Raw genomic sequence first — 13860 nt, 5'->3', positions numbered from 1 at the left:
GCCGTAAAGGTCAAAATGGGCGAGCCTTTTCCTTATTAGGAGACGGGGATCCCAGGGCCCAGCCCGGGTTTACAAAAACAGAAGCTGCTCATACCCAGAGCTCCTCTCACTGCCCCTGTGCTGATTCTCTTCCTCTGAGACTGTTTGCTGGCCTCATGAGCGAGCTCTGGCATTCCCTTTGGGGTGCAATGTGGAAAGCCAGTACTCAAATCCAAAGAAGACGTTGCTTCTGCCAGTTATATCATCTGTCTCTTTGACGGAGCCACTTAACTAAAAGCTAAACCTACCAATGAGGAAAGTTCTGTTTAGGTTTGTGTCTTTGTAGCAGGAAAGTTATTCACCGTTTTTTAATTTCCCTCAACTCAAGAGCATCCAAGAACAAGTGAGATGGGCAACTGGGGCATCAGGTACATTTCAGTTCTAAAGACTGCTGTTAGAATCCCAGGGTTCTTCCTGTTAGTCAGTGGAGCCATACTAAAAGCCCCACAGCTTCATCCGAAAGCTACACCTGTATCCTCAAAAGGAAATTCATTTTGTGTGCGTAATAAAAGGTCTCACTGGCCTTTTGGACTCCAGAGCTTTGGCACTTCCTCTTCACTTTGCCTAGAAAGTTCTTTCTTCTGTGATCTCGTGGATCATGTCTATCTCATTCAGACTTCTGCATATATGTCACCTCCTCAGAGAAGTCCATCCTGGCCATTCTGCCTCAAATCTACGTACATTCCTTTGTTCACTTTCTCTTCTCTTCTATTGCTTTACTTGTCTTCACAGCTCATTATCTCTACCTGCCATTGTGTTTATTTATCACCGATTTCCTTTACTGCGATGTACGTATGGGGGACTTGGAACTATTCCTTGTGTACTCCTGGTGCCTAAATATTGCTCACAGTGGGTCCTTAGTAATAGCTATTGAATGGATGACACCATTCTGGAAATCAACCCTCCAAGTGAACTGTTACAATTGCATCACTTCTGGCTCAGGGCAAACATCTAAGAAGGACAATCTGGTGGGATGGAAAGAAAACTGGAATAGGAGAGAAGAGAACCCAGCTTCATCCTTGGCTGCATGAGAGATGTCACTTCGGGAAAATGACTCCACCTTACTGGAACTTCGTCTCCTCATTATAAAATAAGGGGCTTTGACAAGATGATTTTTTAAAATTCCTTCTCACTCTAAGTTTTCTCAGATTTTGTTATTTAATTTGTCCTATTTGGAAGAAAACAATTCTCCATTGTTCTTTTCTGGCTACATTCTCTTTTGGAAAAAAAATACAATAGAATCATGTGTGTTTCATAAAAATTGTTACCTCAGAAGGCTTTATGGAGTTAGAAAATGTCACTATAAAGTTAAATAAATGGCAGCCAAGGGAGAAATGAGTAAGGAATACAGGGAGAGGCAAGAAATTTTAAATGAAATTTCAAGTGAGACGTGAGATTTGAAGAGACAGTTGGAGCAAAGAGGGCCCTCTGACAGAGAAGAGGAGAATTTGGGGTCAAAGAACTGAGAGGGCAAAATACAAAGGTAAACTGGGCAAAAAAAAAAAAAAAAATTGGGAACTGTTTAAAAGTTTGGACTTCAAGCAATACAATATAATGGAGTGGTTTAATTTTAAGGAAAGAAAAACAGCCATAATTCAGAAAGAGATGGCGAAATAGTCCCCGAAGGGGGTGTGGGGTAAGGTCCGCTGGTGATGTGAGGGGTGTGAATGATAACCCCACACATTCAGACAACCGTGAGCTCTTCAGACGCATCTGAGAATAAACAAACATAGCTGGAATCAAAGCTTCTGGCTATAATGACATGGCTTTTTACATTCTTGTTCCTCTTTCTTGAATCAGATCCAAACCAAACTCCCTAAACCCCTAATATGCTGACCAGAAAAACTCACATTTTCTCTCAGAAATGTTCATCAAAGGGTTTAAACTTACCTCCTTCTGAAGGCAGTTGGTTGGGATCTTCCCCACTTTATCCTTTACCCTCTACCTGCCTGACTCTGTCTGGGTTTGTTTTTGTTTGTTTGTTTTGTTTTTTCAGGGGAAAAAAAAAATATGAGAGAAGCTGATATAGTGACCTAAAGTCACTCTTTCATCTTCCTTTTGTTGAAATGATACGCAGATACCCTGGGGTAAGTTGGGAAATCCTATTCCACACGGGATAGAGTCATAAACTCTTACAGAATGTCATTGTCACGGGCGAATTCAGATATTATTTCAATAAACTCCTTTGAGCAACATAATCTATGAGTTTATTAAAAGACCCTCAGGTTTATTTGGTGGACTATAAATAATCTATATGCTCTTTCAAACAAAAAATTCAAATGGCAGAGCAAAGGCAATAAGCTTTCCCCTCAAGTTACATTAGGAGTGGATCTGTTTGCTGCCAGTGCAGCCTCCTGATACGCTAGCGGGGGCTGGATCAGTTCCTAATGGAGCTCTATGAGAACAGCAACGGCATCTGGATTTCCCACAGCCTCTGAATGAGTGGCGGGTGAACCAGGGTTCAGAAGCACACAAATAAGCTGAGGCGATTTCTTTCCGCCGCGTCAAAGGAAGCAAGTGAATTTCATTTGCTTCTCCTTTGTCTCCGTCCACAGAACTCTTCATTACCTTCTTAAATTCTTTCTGCTACTGAACCACTTGGATTTTCCTCCAGCCAATAAGGCTGCTCCACGCCCCCTGCCCTCGCTCCCTCACGGCCTCCTCCCCTCTCTCATTGTCTGGGCTTCCTCACTCACACGTACCTTTAGATTCTACCAAGTTGAATGATGACAAATAAAAGTTGATAATTTCCTTTTCCACTAGCATACATTTTTTTAAATCCTCTTGGGGTGTGTTTTATGGGTTCTAAAATACAGAACGTGCTTCTCAAGAATCTGAGGTCTTATTCAAAAAACAGTCAAAATTCAGGAAAGATGCTCTCTTTGATGGGATAAGTTTTGGAAGAGCAGGAGTCTTTTCTCTTTGTCTTGACATTTCCCACCTAGCCTGGCCCGCGTTTTGCCTTGACACAGAATGAAAGAAATGCACAAATAAACTGAAGGGTCCTTTGGGTATCAGTTGAGTGTAAAGACAACATATAGATACATTAATAAATAACCTGGAGGTAGTGTCAGAATATAAATAAATTAGTAAAAACTAAGAAAACACCTTCAAAAGATAAAGTTAATTGTACGCTAAAAAAAAAAAAAAAAAAAAAGTTAATTGTAAGCAATAAAGAAAACACTTGGGACTGAAAGGCTAGGCGTCTTTGGGAGAGAGGGAGGACATATGGCAAAAACTGACCCAAGTCCAGTCTTTTAGAAATGGAGAAAACTTAACGGAGAAAGTAATAGGTGGGGCAAATATCTGGAGTATTAAATCAAAGGAGATGGAGAATTCAAAAGGAAGGAAAGTATAAAAATATTAACTCGGAAAACAATATAATTACATCATTAAAGAAAGACTTAGACCTATTTTTTTTCCCAAAGCAGTTTGTCCTTTTCTAATTAGAATCCCATGCAGTTACTGCTAATGCATCCTAATTCATTAGTAATAAATGGGCCTGATTCTAAAGTAACTTCCCAGTAGCATCAGAATAGAATTCTTGGGGCAGAATAGCATATTCTAGAGAAGAAAACCAAAGAAAAATCTACTTCTGAGAAATCAAAGAGTTAAATGTTGGTGACTCTGAACTCAGTGGAAATGACAGATAGCTGTAGGGTCATGCTTACCTGCAGAATGGCTTTACTGTACTCTAGCTTTTCTATCATTGCTTATTTCAAGTACAGTTTATGGAACCTCTTGTTCTTATTGTCAGCTTATTTTTTTCCCACATAGTTTGATTTAATTTATTAAATTAAGAATCTTATAAATTAAGCAACAGCAGACCAATGCCTGTTGGAGAAAACCTCAAGTATCAGTCTGTTTTTAAGGAATGACTTAATTACAGGCCTGATTTTTGACATTGATCTGTACCCTTCAAATGGTGAGATAAAGGGACACTCAAAAAGAATAATGGAAAAGTCTTTGCATAGTCTCAAAGTATTATTGCTTACAATGGAAAAAAAAATAATAAGTTTACAGGGGGAACTCCAAAAAAATACTACCTTAATCAAGTGATCGAGGTACATTTCACCAGTTATGAATCAAATAACTGATACTCCTCAGTGTGGTGACTAAGAATACAACATCAGCCAACCTGACACAATTAAATACAGTGTGGGGTCCTAGATTGGATCACAGGAAAATGGGTGATCCTTAAATATGGACTGTAAGGTTAGCAAAAGGCACTATACTGATGTGAATTTTCTGGTTTTGATCATTGTACCATGGTTAAGGAGGTCATTTTTGCAACTTTCCTATAAACTTTCAAAACAGAAAGTTGCGATAAAGAAGATAAAATTTAATGCAGGTAATCTTGCATAAAAGTTTTTGATCCAGAAATCTTGTATAAGTAATGATTTGGAAGGTACAAGAAAAAAAGATTACATGTAACCAGGAATTTTAAAGTCTATTGAATTTCTTATTAAGAAAAACTGAGCTTGTTGGGCGCCTGGGTGGCTCAGTTGGTTGAGCAACTGCCTTCAGCTCAGGTCATGACCCTGGAGTCCCGGGATCCAATTGGGCATCGAGATCCCTGCTCAGCAGGAGTTCTGCTTCTCCCTTTGACCTTCCCCCTCTAATGCTCACTCTCTCTCTCTCATTCTCTCTCTAATATAAATAAATAAAATCTAAAAAAAAAAAAGAAAGAAAGAAAAACTGAGCTGTGTCATAGAATGGCATTGCTAAATATTTATTGCAAATCTCCATCTCTACTGGGAGAAAAATAAAGAAATACAGACACTGCGGTGGGTTTGGAAGGAAGTTGTGCATTCTTTTCTTTTCAGAACTTTAAATGGAAAGCTTCATGGCAATTTGAGAAATGAACTTTCTGTCACTGGTTCAGATTTTTATTCCCTGTGCTCAGAGTAGTAACTCAAACAAGTGGGTAATGTCTGTTGCATAAAATAAGGATGAATATTTTCAGAATGACTTCTGAAATTGCCTTTTATATATGTGTGAACTCATTGAGACTTATCTATATACCAGTCCAGTCTTCAATCCTCCCTAACCCTACATACATAATATTGCCTTCATTAATTGCAGGTTATGATCTATCCCCCAAAACTAATATGCCAGAAAACTGGAAGCCATTGCAGTGATATTTCAAATCATTCCCCATAACCTCAGTCTATTCATGAGAAAATCACCCAACAAATCCCCATGCAGGGACATTCTACAAAATGCCTGACCAATACTCCTTTAAAACTGTCAAGGTCATTAGAAATAAGGGAAGTCTGAGAAAGTGTAAGAGCCAAGAGGAAAAATCTGAGAAACTGTAGCTGTCAAGAGGAGCCTAAGAAGATATGACAACTAATACAATGGAATTCTGGATGGGAGTCAGAGGAAAAGGACTTTGGAAAAAAACGGAGGAAACCTGAATAAACTCTGGACCTTGATTAACAGTAATATAAAGCTGACTCTTGAGTAACACATAGATTTTTTTTCAATAAACACAGTACAGTACTATAAATATATTTTCCTTATGATTTTCTTAATAATATTTTCATTTCTCTAGCTTACTTTATTATAAGAATACAGTATTCTTCATTTCACGAAACATACAAAATATGTGTGAATTGACTGTTTATGTTATCACTAAGCTTATGGTCAACAGTAAAGCTATTAGTAGTTAAGTTTTGAAGGAGTCAAAAATTGTATGCGGATTGTTTATTGTGCAGGGCATTGATATCCCAGCCCTGCATTATTCAAGGGTCAATTGTATAAATATCCTTTCATTAACTATAACAAGTATACCATCCTAGTGTAAGATGTTAATAGGGAAAACAGGTATGAGACATATGGGAACTTTCTGTATTACCTTTGCAATTTCTTTGTAAATCTAAAACTACCCATTAAAAAAAGCTTTAAAGAATTCAACATAAATAAAATATTTTTAATAATTCATTTTTAGGGGTGTCTGGGTGGCTCAATGAGTTAAGTGACTGTCTTAGGCTCAGATCATGATCCTGGAGTCCTGGGATGGAGCCCTGCCTTGGGCTCCCTGCTCACTGGGGAGTCTGCTTCCCCCTGTCCCCCCCACCCCTCCCCCATTGTGGGAGCTCTCTCTCTCTCTCTCTCTCTCAAATAAATAAAATCTTTAAAATAATAAGAATTCATTTTTATAGAAATGTTTTAGACATATATAACTAATTTCTCTGCCTCTTTAAATAGATGTTTAAAACATACTTTAATCTTTTCTTTAAAACTGGAGTATATTATGAATATCAGTCTTTTTTTCTTATTATAAGATGTTATTATCTCTTCCTATCTGAGTCTGAAGCCAGTGTGCATTTCTACTGCCTATCTTAGCAAAGTACCCATGTTAATATATAAAAAGCATTTTAAAAGGAGCCCAGAACATAAATACTTGACAGTAACATTAATATTATATGAAGATAATTGTCATTCACCCAATGTAAGCAAATTATAAACTTTGGGTTTTTCTAGCCACAATGACGAACTAGTTGTAATCCACCCATATTTGCTCATCTGATTGCTGTTGTAACCAAATAGCAACATTAGTAAATGGTCAGTGAAGAAGAAATTCGGTCTTGGAGCATGGAAGAGTGACGTTTAGATGATCCAGCAGGAAATTACACCTCTGTTTTAGGTCCCACTGGCTCCATCAAATAAGCATGGGGTCCACCCACCCATCCCTCTGCCACACGACCACACACACACACCATCTTCTGCCTCTCTAGACTCTACTGACTTGCCTCCATCCCCAGGATCAAAACAGACCCAGGATACTACAGAAAATGGACGCCGAGTCGAAACGTACCAAAGTGAGCTGACAGGTTGTTGGAAAGGTGACTGTAGACTTACTGCCTTTCTAAAGTCTCTCCAGCTTTCAGCTGTTCATGACCAAAAACCCTTGAGTCAGCAGCATGGAGGTGGTCATGGGTGACCGGTCTGGGTCACTCTCGGGCGATGCTTGCCTTGGAAAATCCTCGCAGGGCATTTACAACTACTCCCTGCCTGGCTCCAGTCCTGTCAATCAGAAATGAGGCAGGCATCCCCTTTTGGCAAGTGGCCAGAGGAGGGTGCTCTGTTGTTAGGGGAAGACCTTCCAGGAAGAGAGGGAAACAGACAAACAAGGATCCTCTTTGCTTTCCATCTCCCTTCAAACCTGCAAGTGGAGCCCTTGTGGTGTTTCTCCTTTTTTGTCTCATCCTGTCACTCTCTAGTCTTTGAACAATAGAGGCAACAATGGTCTTGTCTAAATGATTTCACAGGCTATTATTCAGACACTCAACTTTTAACATTTCAATTTTGTCATTCTGTTTCCACACAAAAGGTGCACTCCTACAGTATAATGTTCTCAGAATTATGTCAATGAGCAGTAATGGCTTTTAACATTAAGTTGATCATTAACAACTACATTATCTGAGGCATAATCAGTACTTGAGCCTTTTGTGAGATTATGACACCACGGAATTTGAAACTATTAGGGGGACGCACTCATAACAACATCTAAAAATATTTACGGGGTAATAAAAGGTTAGTGAAAAGCAAACATCTAAAACAGTAACTGAATAAAACCATCAGCTTACATTTTATTTACAAAAGGTGAGTCTCTAAAGGAGATAGAGGTGAGCAAGATCCCTTCAACAACATGTCTTTATTCACAAAGGTTTCTGTATTGTATGTAAACATTCTACGCAGGCGTGATTTCAGTGGAGCTTTATCGGAAGGCATATTCCAAAACGTTTGTATTTTTGAAACAGTGAAAAAATAGAAAGGGGAGTCTATGTTGTAAGCATTATTGTATCTTCTCAAACTATTTGGCAAAGCACGTTTATTGATGTCTTGCATATTGTTTGTAGAGTTATCTTATTCTCCTTCCCTCATCCCCACCCCCATTTCTTACGTTAGAAATCATTCAGGGAAAAGTCGTGTCTGTTGGCCTACAGTCCAATGTTTGCCAAACATGCAGCATCACGATGGATTTCAAGACACAGGAGAACAACCACAGTGAAGACACCAAGTTCTGAAGTCTGGAGAGAAGCCCAAGTCTAAATAGACATGTCTTATATATGATTTCGGATCTTGATTAGCATCCATTAATTGTGAAGAGGAAATAAACTTCATCAAAATATCCAGCCAAGGCTCATACAATCATAAAGAGTAATGTACATGCTATTTTTATCCTTTGATAAAGGATAAAATTCCCAGAAATCTATCCTTTAAGGAATTTTTAAATCCAGAAATAACTTAGTACACAAAGAAGTTTCTCATAACATCATTTATAACAGTGACTATCAAACCATCCTAAATGCCTAGAAAGAGAGGGATAGTTAAGAAAACAATAGCCACATTTTCACACATGAGGAAAGATGGCATAGCCATTTATAAAAAATTAATTAACAAGGAAATTACTTGTAAAATCAAATTAAATGAAAAAGGACAAATACAAAATTGTGTGTGGAGAGGTATCAAGCACCATGCATAGACAAAAAGGGGGAACTGGGCTAAAAAAAAGAAAATATACCAAACAAATAATGTGTTTTTCACGGTAGTAGTTTTTTCCTATTCTTTTTCCTTCTGTGTACTTCTCTGCATTTCCAAATTTTCTTCAAAGAGAACACATTATTTTTACAGTTAAAAAAGGATGTATATTTAACTCTGTTGTTTAGTTGTCGCTGTTGAAAGATACTGAACCAAATGTACATCCAACAAGAACAATGCACAACAACCATGGTTTTCATTCTTCCAAACATTGAAAAGTAGTCTTTTGACTTGAAAACACAGAAACTTTGTGCAGAATACATGTGTCAGTTGTGTGACTTCATCCTGGCCCCAACTCTTCTTTTCTCTGATTGGCTCCATCCACACTGATAATTCAGTCTTGTTTCCACATATACCCCGCTGTGTGCAGAAGGGTTTGCTACAGCTCACGCTGGGTGGAGTGAACTCATTTCAGTTCACACTTACCTTTTCTGAGGCTGAATGCAGGGAAGAAACATGATATGAGAAGTCATGGTGCAAGAAGGCAGATGGGCAAGAGCGGACTATTCAGCCCACACTCATTGCTCCAGTCAAAGACTTGAACTTGCTGACCTTTGTGTATGTCTCACTCCATCTGTCTCCCTTTTCAAACACCTTACCTATTATTTCTCCCTCCCGGAATACTCTCTCTTATCCTGTGATTCTTACTCAAGCATTGTCTCTGTTTTTCTTTTAAACATAACCCGTTTAAAAATAATACATACAAGAAAGATAGATCGATATCTAACTTATAATACCGCTTTTGATTCCAGAGGACTCTTCCAAGATGTTCCAACTGAAAACCACTTTGACTCTATATTTTTTTCTTACTGTTTTTCATTCCTCAATTATAGATTGGAAAAATACTGATACACAGAAGCACTATGCCAAAATTATATTAATAAAATATGGGTGAGGTTCATTGTCTTGAATATCTTCTTTAAAGCTTCAAAGATAAAGGAAAATGTTATGAACTATAAAACACAGGGATAATGATTTTAGTTACATGACTACTTCTGAAGTTCTAAGAGTTTGTTATACGGATGCATATTTACTTCTGTTGCTCTTGTCTGATATTCAATCAGCATTTCTTCAAAATACTTAGAAAATAGATCTTGGGTTTATCTTTGCTATAAGGAAAGAATGAATGGACTGAGAAGATAGAAGACCAAATCAACCCAGATTCCATGAGTAGCCAGCCTACCAGAACAGAAGTCACTAAGCAGCAACCAACAGCTTCTTTGAAGAACAGATCAGTTTTTCTGATGATCAGTCTAATCACTTTCTGTGATAGAAGAAAAGGATGCAGGCCCAAACAGGACATCTTTGATTTAATTTTTATCATCCTCAGGAAATTTTTGGTCTCTGACTTCTACAGTACTGCTCAGAGTTGTGAACAATCCTGTAACACCTATCAAAAAGTGAGCACCTACCTTCCCCTGAGTGCTCTGTCTTTGCATGAAGACCGTATTTCTTCTGCACACAGAACCCCACTTCCCTGTACATACTTCCTGTCACTCAAAATGTTTGTCTTTCCTCCATTCCAAGAAGCTAAACAATGGGAAGGCCATTCAGTGAATGTAATATCATGACCTTCATTCTTTCATGTACTATCAAACTATGAGTCAGGTACTATATGGCGTGAGATTCACTAATGGAAAAACCATAGACAATGTCCTCAGGTTATCTCCAGAAATTACCTCTGGGTTACTTACCTATTGCTGTATAACAAATTGCACCCAAGCTTAGTAGTTTGAAGCAATGATAAATATTTATCACATCACAAAGTTTTGGTGGGTCAGGACTCAATAACCTCTTAGATGAACGATTCAAGCCTGAGACTTCTCATGAAGTGCTGGTCAAAATAATGACTTGAGTTGCAGTTGCCTGAAGGTTTGATTGGGGCCGAATAATCCACTTCCAAGGTGGTTCATTTCCATGGCCGCCAAGTTGGTACTTGCTGTTAAGAGGTTTCAATTTCTCTCCATGTGGCCTCTCCAGAATGCTGCTCAATATGGCGATTAGCTCTCTTCAAAGAAAGTGATACAAAAGAACAAGGTAGGAGCCAAGACTTTTATGACCTAGCCTGGAAGTCACAGACTATCATTTCTACTGTCTCATATTGGTTACACAGGATTGACCTTATCCAATATGGAAAAGGACTCTATAAGGGCATGAAAACAAAATGCAAAGATCAATGGGAGTCATCTTGGTCATCTTGCCATTCTTTTAAACTCTCCATCAAGATGTGGAGTTGTTCTTTGGCCAGTTTTAATCTGGACTGGCCTATGAATGTTTTGACCAAATGAACACAGTAGAAATGATGCAATGCCAGTTCCAAGTTAAAAGTCCTTTTACAAGACTGGCAGGTTTTGATTTCCTGCCTTTTGGAGTCCTGGGCCATTAAGAAAGAAGTTCAGCTTACAATGACAAAAGTTTGGATACATGAAGGCAAGGTATCAGGCATAGGTGCAGAAAAGGCCATCCTGGTTGATTTTTTAGATGACTCTGGTAAGTGTATGATTGCAACCACATGAGAAATTCCAATTAAGAATCACCAGCTAACTCAGAAATATGACCCCTGATATGATATATTGGTGTCTTTAGCCACTAAATTTTGAGATGGTTTGTTATGTAATGACAGAAAACCAGACAAAAGTTATACAAGTTTTTGTTATTCATTTTTGGTATTTTCTGCACAACCTTTACATCACAATCTTTATAAATGCCACAATAGCGGGAAACATACTTAGGCTTCCTAACTGGTTTTTTACATTATTCTTGCTCCCAACCTTCCAGTCCCCAAATAGCAAGGTTACCATCACTATAACATATATAACATATATCAAAGTCTTTTCTGATGGCCAGACTAGGCTATGTTTGTATCATATATTATCATTATAGTCTATATATCTAATTCATAATATTTATTGGACTATGTTTTTAATTATAGTTAGCATAATCACTTTTCTAATGTTGGCATCCCTCACTGTACCCTAATCTCTGATAGACAAGGTGCATAAATATCTTATTCATTGGTCTAACCTCAGTGTTAAGCACAGTGTCTAGAACATAGTAGGTGTTCAACAAATATGTGTTGAATTAATCATTTTCAAAGTATCTGTGCATTTTATTTCATTTTGTAATAGAAACTTATTTTTTAATACTTTTAGTTTGCTACTTTGGGCTATTTCTAGTGGCAAAGAAAAAAACAAAGTCAATTAATGTTATAGGTAATTTTTCACATGAAAATAGCTACCTGAAATGTGACATACATTCATCAATTTCAGTCATTGGGTTGACTTTGGATCCTCCTACAGAAAACAGAGATCTAGAATGTCTTTATTTGGCCAGGTCTTCAGATTGCATATTATTCATTAACATAAGATAAAAAATAGTTTGCCCACTTCCTTTCTCCAGTTCTCATTTTACTTTCTAGATTCACTATAATATTGTATTTTTATTTGAAATACTTACTTTCTGCCATCTCTGTTGCATATTTATATTTATTATTTCATTTAGACTAAGAAGAAAAGATTCTCCAATTCATTCCTTCAATGACCTTGGGAAGAATAAAGCTTTGGTTAATAGAATTATACCAATCCTGGAAAATCACTACCCAAAACTCCTCAACACTAATAAAAGTGGCGCCAGACAGCCTGTTAGGTAAAGCATATGCTAATAAAGCACAGAAGTGGTTAAACACAAGGACATTTCCCTCTATAGGAGACCAAAGACCCAAATATTCAATAACAAAAATCTTAGCCATATGTGCACTTATGTAGAACAGATTATTAATGGTAATTCTCTATAAATATAAGAAATGCATTATAATAAATCTGAATAATTTTAAATTATTTTTCTGAAATCACAGCCATTAAACAGTGATGATCAGTCAGTGGAAATATTCATCAAGATACATGTATGACAGAAATACCAAGTTCATTCTGCAGTGTCAAGTCGAGGCAAATTCTACAAATGCTTATATTCAAAAACATTTTCAGAGTAATTACGTTTTTTTGGGCAACACTTTTAGCATTCTTTTTTTTTTTTTTCTTACATATGCTTCTAAATCTGTGTTTGGAATCCAAATTTTAAATTTAATTACAAGCAGAAGAATATGCCTACTTAACATCCAATTTAGGCCTAAATTACCCTTAAATTTATAGAGATTCACGGAAGTTTAGGATTGGAAGTTTTTTAAAGTTTATCTAACCCATTGGCTTTCAAAGTGTTTAATGGACATCAAAACAGGGACTACTGGGCGCCACCCTCGGACTTTCTGAATAGGTGGTGCTGGGGTAAAGCTGGAGAATTTGCTTCTTTAAGGAGTTCCCAGCTCGTGCTAATGTGACCCATCCAGGGACCACACTTGGAGGATCGCAGATCCCACCCACATTTATATTTTACAGATAAAGAAATAAAGGCCCAAAAAACTTGAAAGATTGGTTGAAGGATTCTGCCACAGTCAGTGGCAGAAAAGGCAGGAAAAGGCATAAGTAGGACTCGGCCGTTTCTACTTTCAGGTAGAGTTTCCCCTGATTCCACTTTCCCAGTCTGAGGTGTATTCAATACCATATGAGGTGTTGATGCATACGCTACAGAAACAGAAATAAGTCACAGCCGCGGTAGAGGGAAGGCAACCTAAACATCCTTTCTCCCAGATGACAAAATTAAAGACATGCAGGACCACTCCAAAAATGGTATGATTCAGGTATTTCTTTGCGGCCACCACTCTGCTTTTGAAGTTCATTTCCCTCTAAACATCTAAGGACTTACTTTGCATTCTTACATTGCAACGTCTTTGTTGATAACTTTTCAGTAATTCCATTACAGCAAATCACAGGGTTGTCAAATCTTCAAGGATCAGAAGATCACGAGTTGACAAGTAGCAGATGCACAGAAAGAAGTTTTAAATAACGTGCACTCGTTCCCATGTGGAGCAAAGTCGAATACCTATTACTCCAGGATAGTAGAAACCAGCCGGGAAGTAACAAAGAATGGAGCTATGCCACGATATTTACTGTTTCTCCCACTTTTATTCAGGGAAGAATCAAAGAATTCAGAAGAAAGCAAACGCTAAGAGTTTCAAACAAGCTGTTTCTGTTTAAGGACAGAAGTTTCTGTTAAAATTTAGTATAATTGTGATGTCACTGAGCATAGTGAGAGCTGCAGGCGAACGGAACATTCTCATTGTAATACCACTACTGTAGGCATATTTGAAACACTATAGCTTCTTCAGACTATAATTATAACTGTTTGTTGCTTCTGTGGTTTCAAAGATAATAGAAG

Source organism: Neovison vison, chromosome 3, assembly GCF_020171115.1.
Source record: "Neovison vison isolate M4711 chromosome 3, ASM_NN_V1, whole genome shotgun sequence".
Lineage (NCBI taxonomy): Eukaryota > Metazoa > Chordata > Mammalia > Carnivora > Mustelidae > Neogale > Neogale vison.
Note: the sequence above shows the minus strand (reverse complement) of the source record.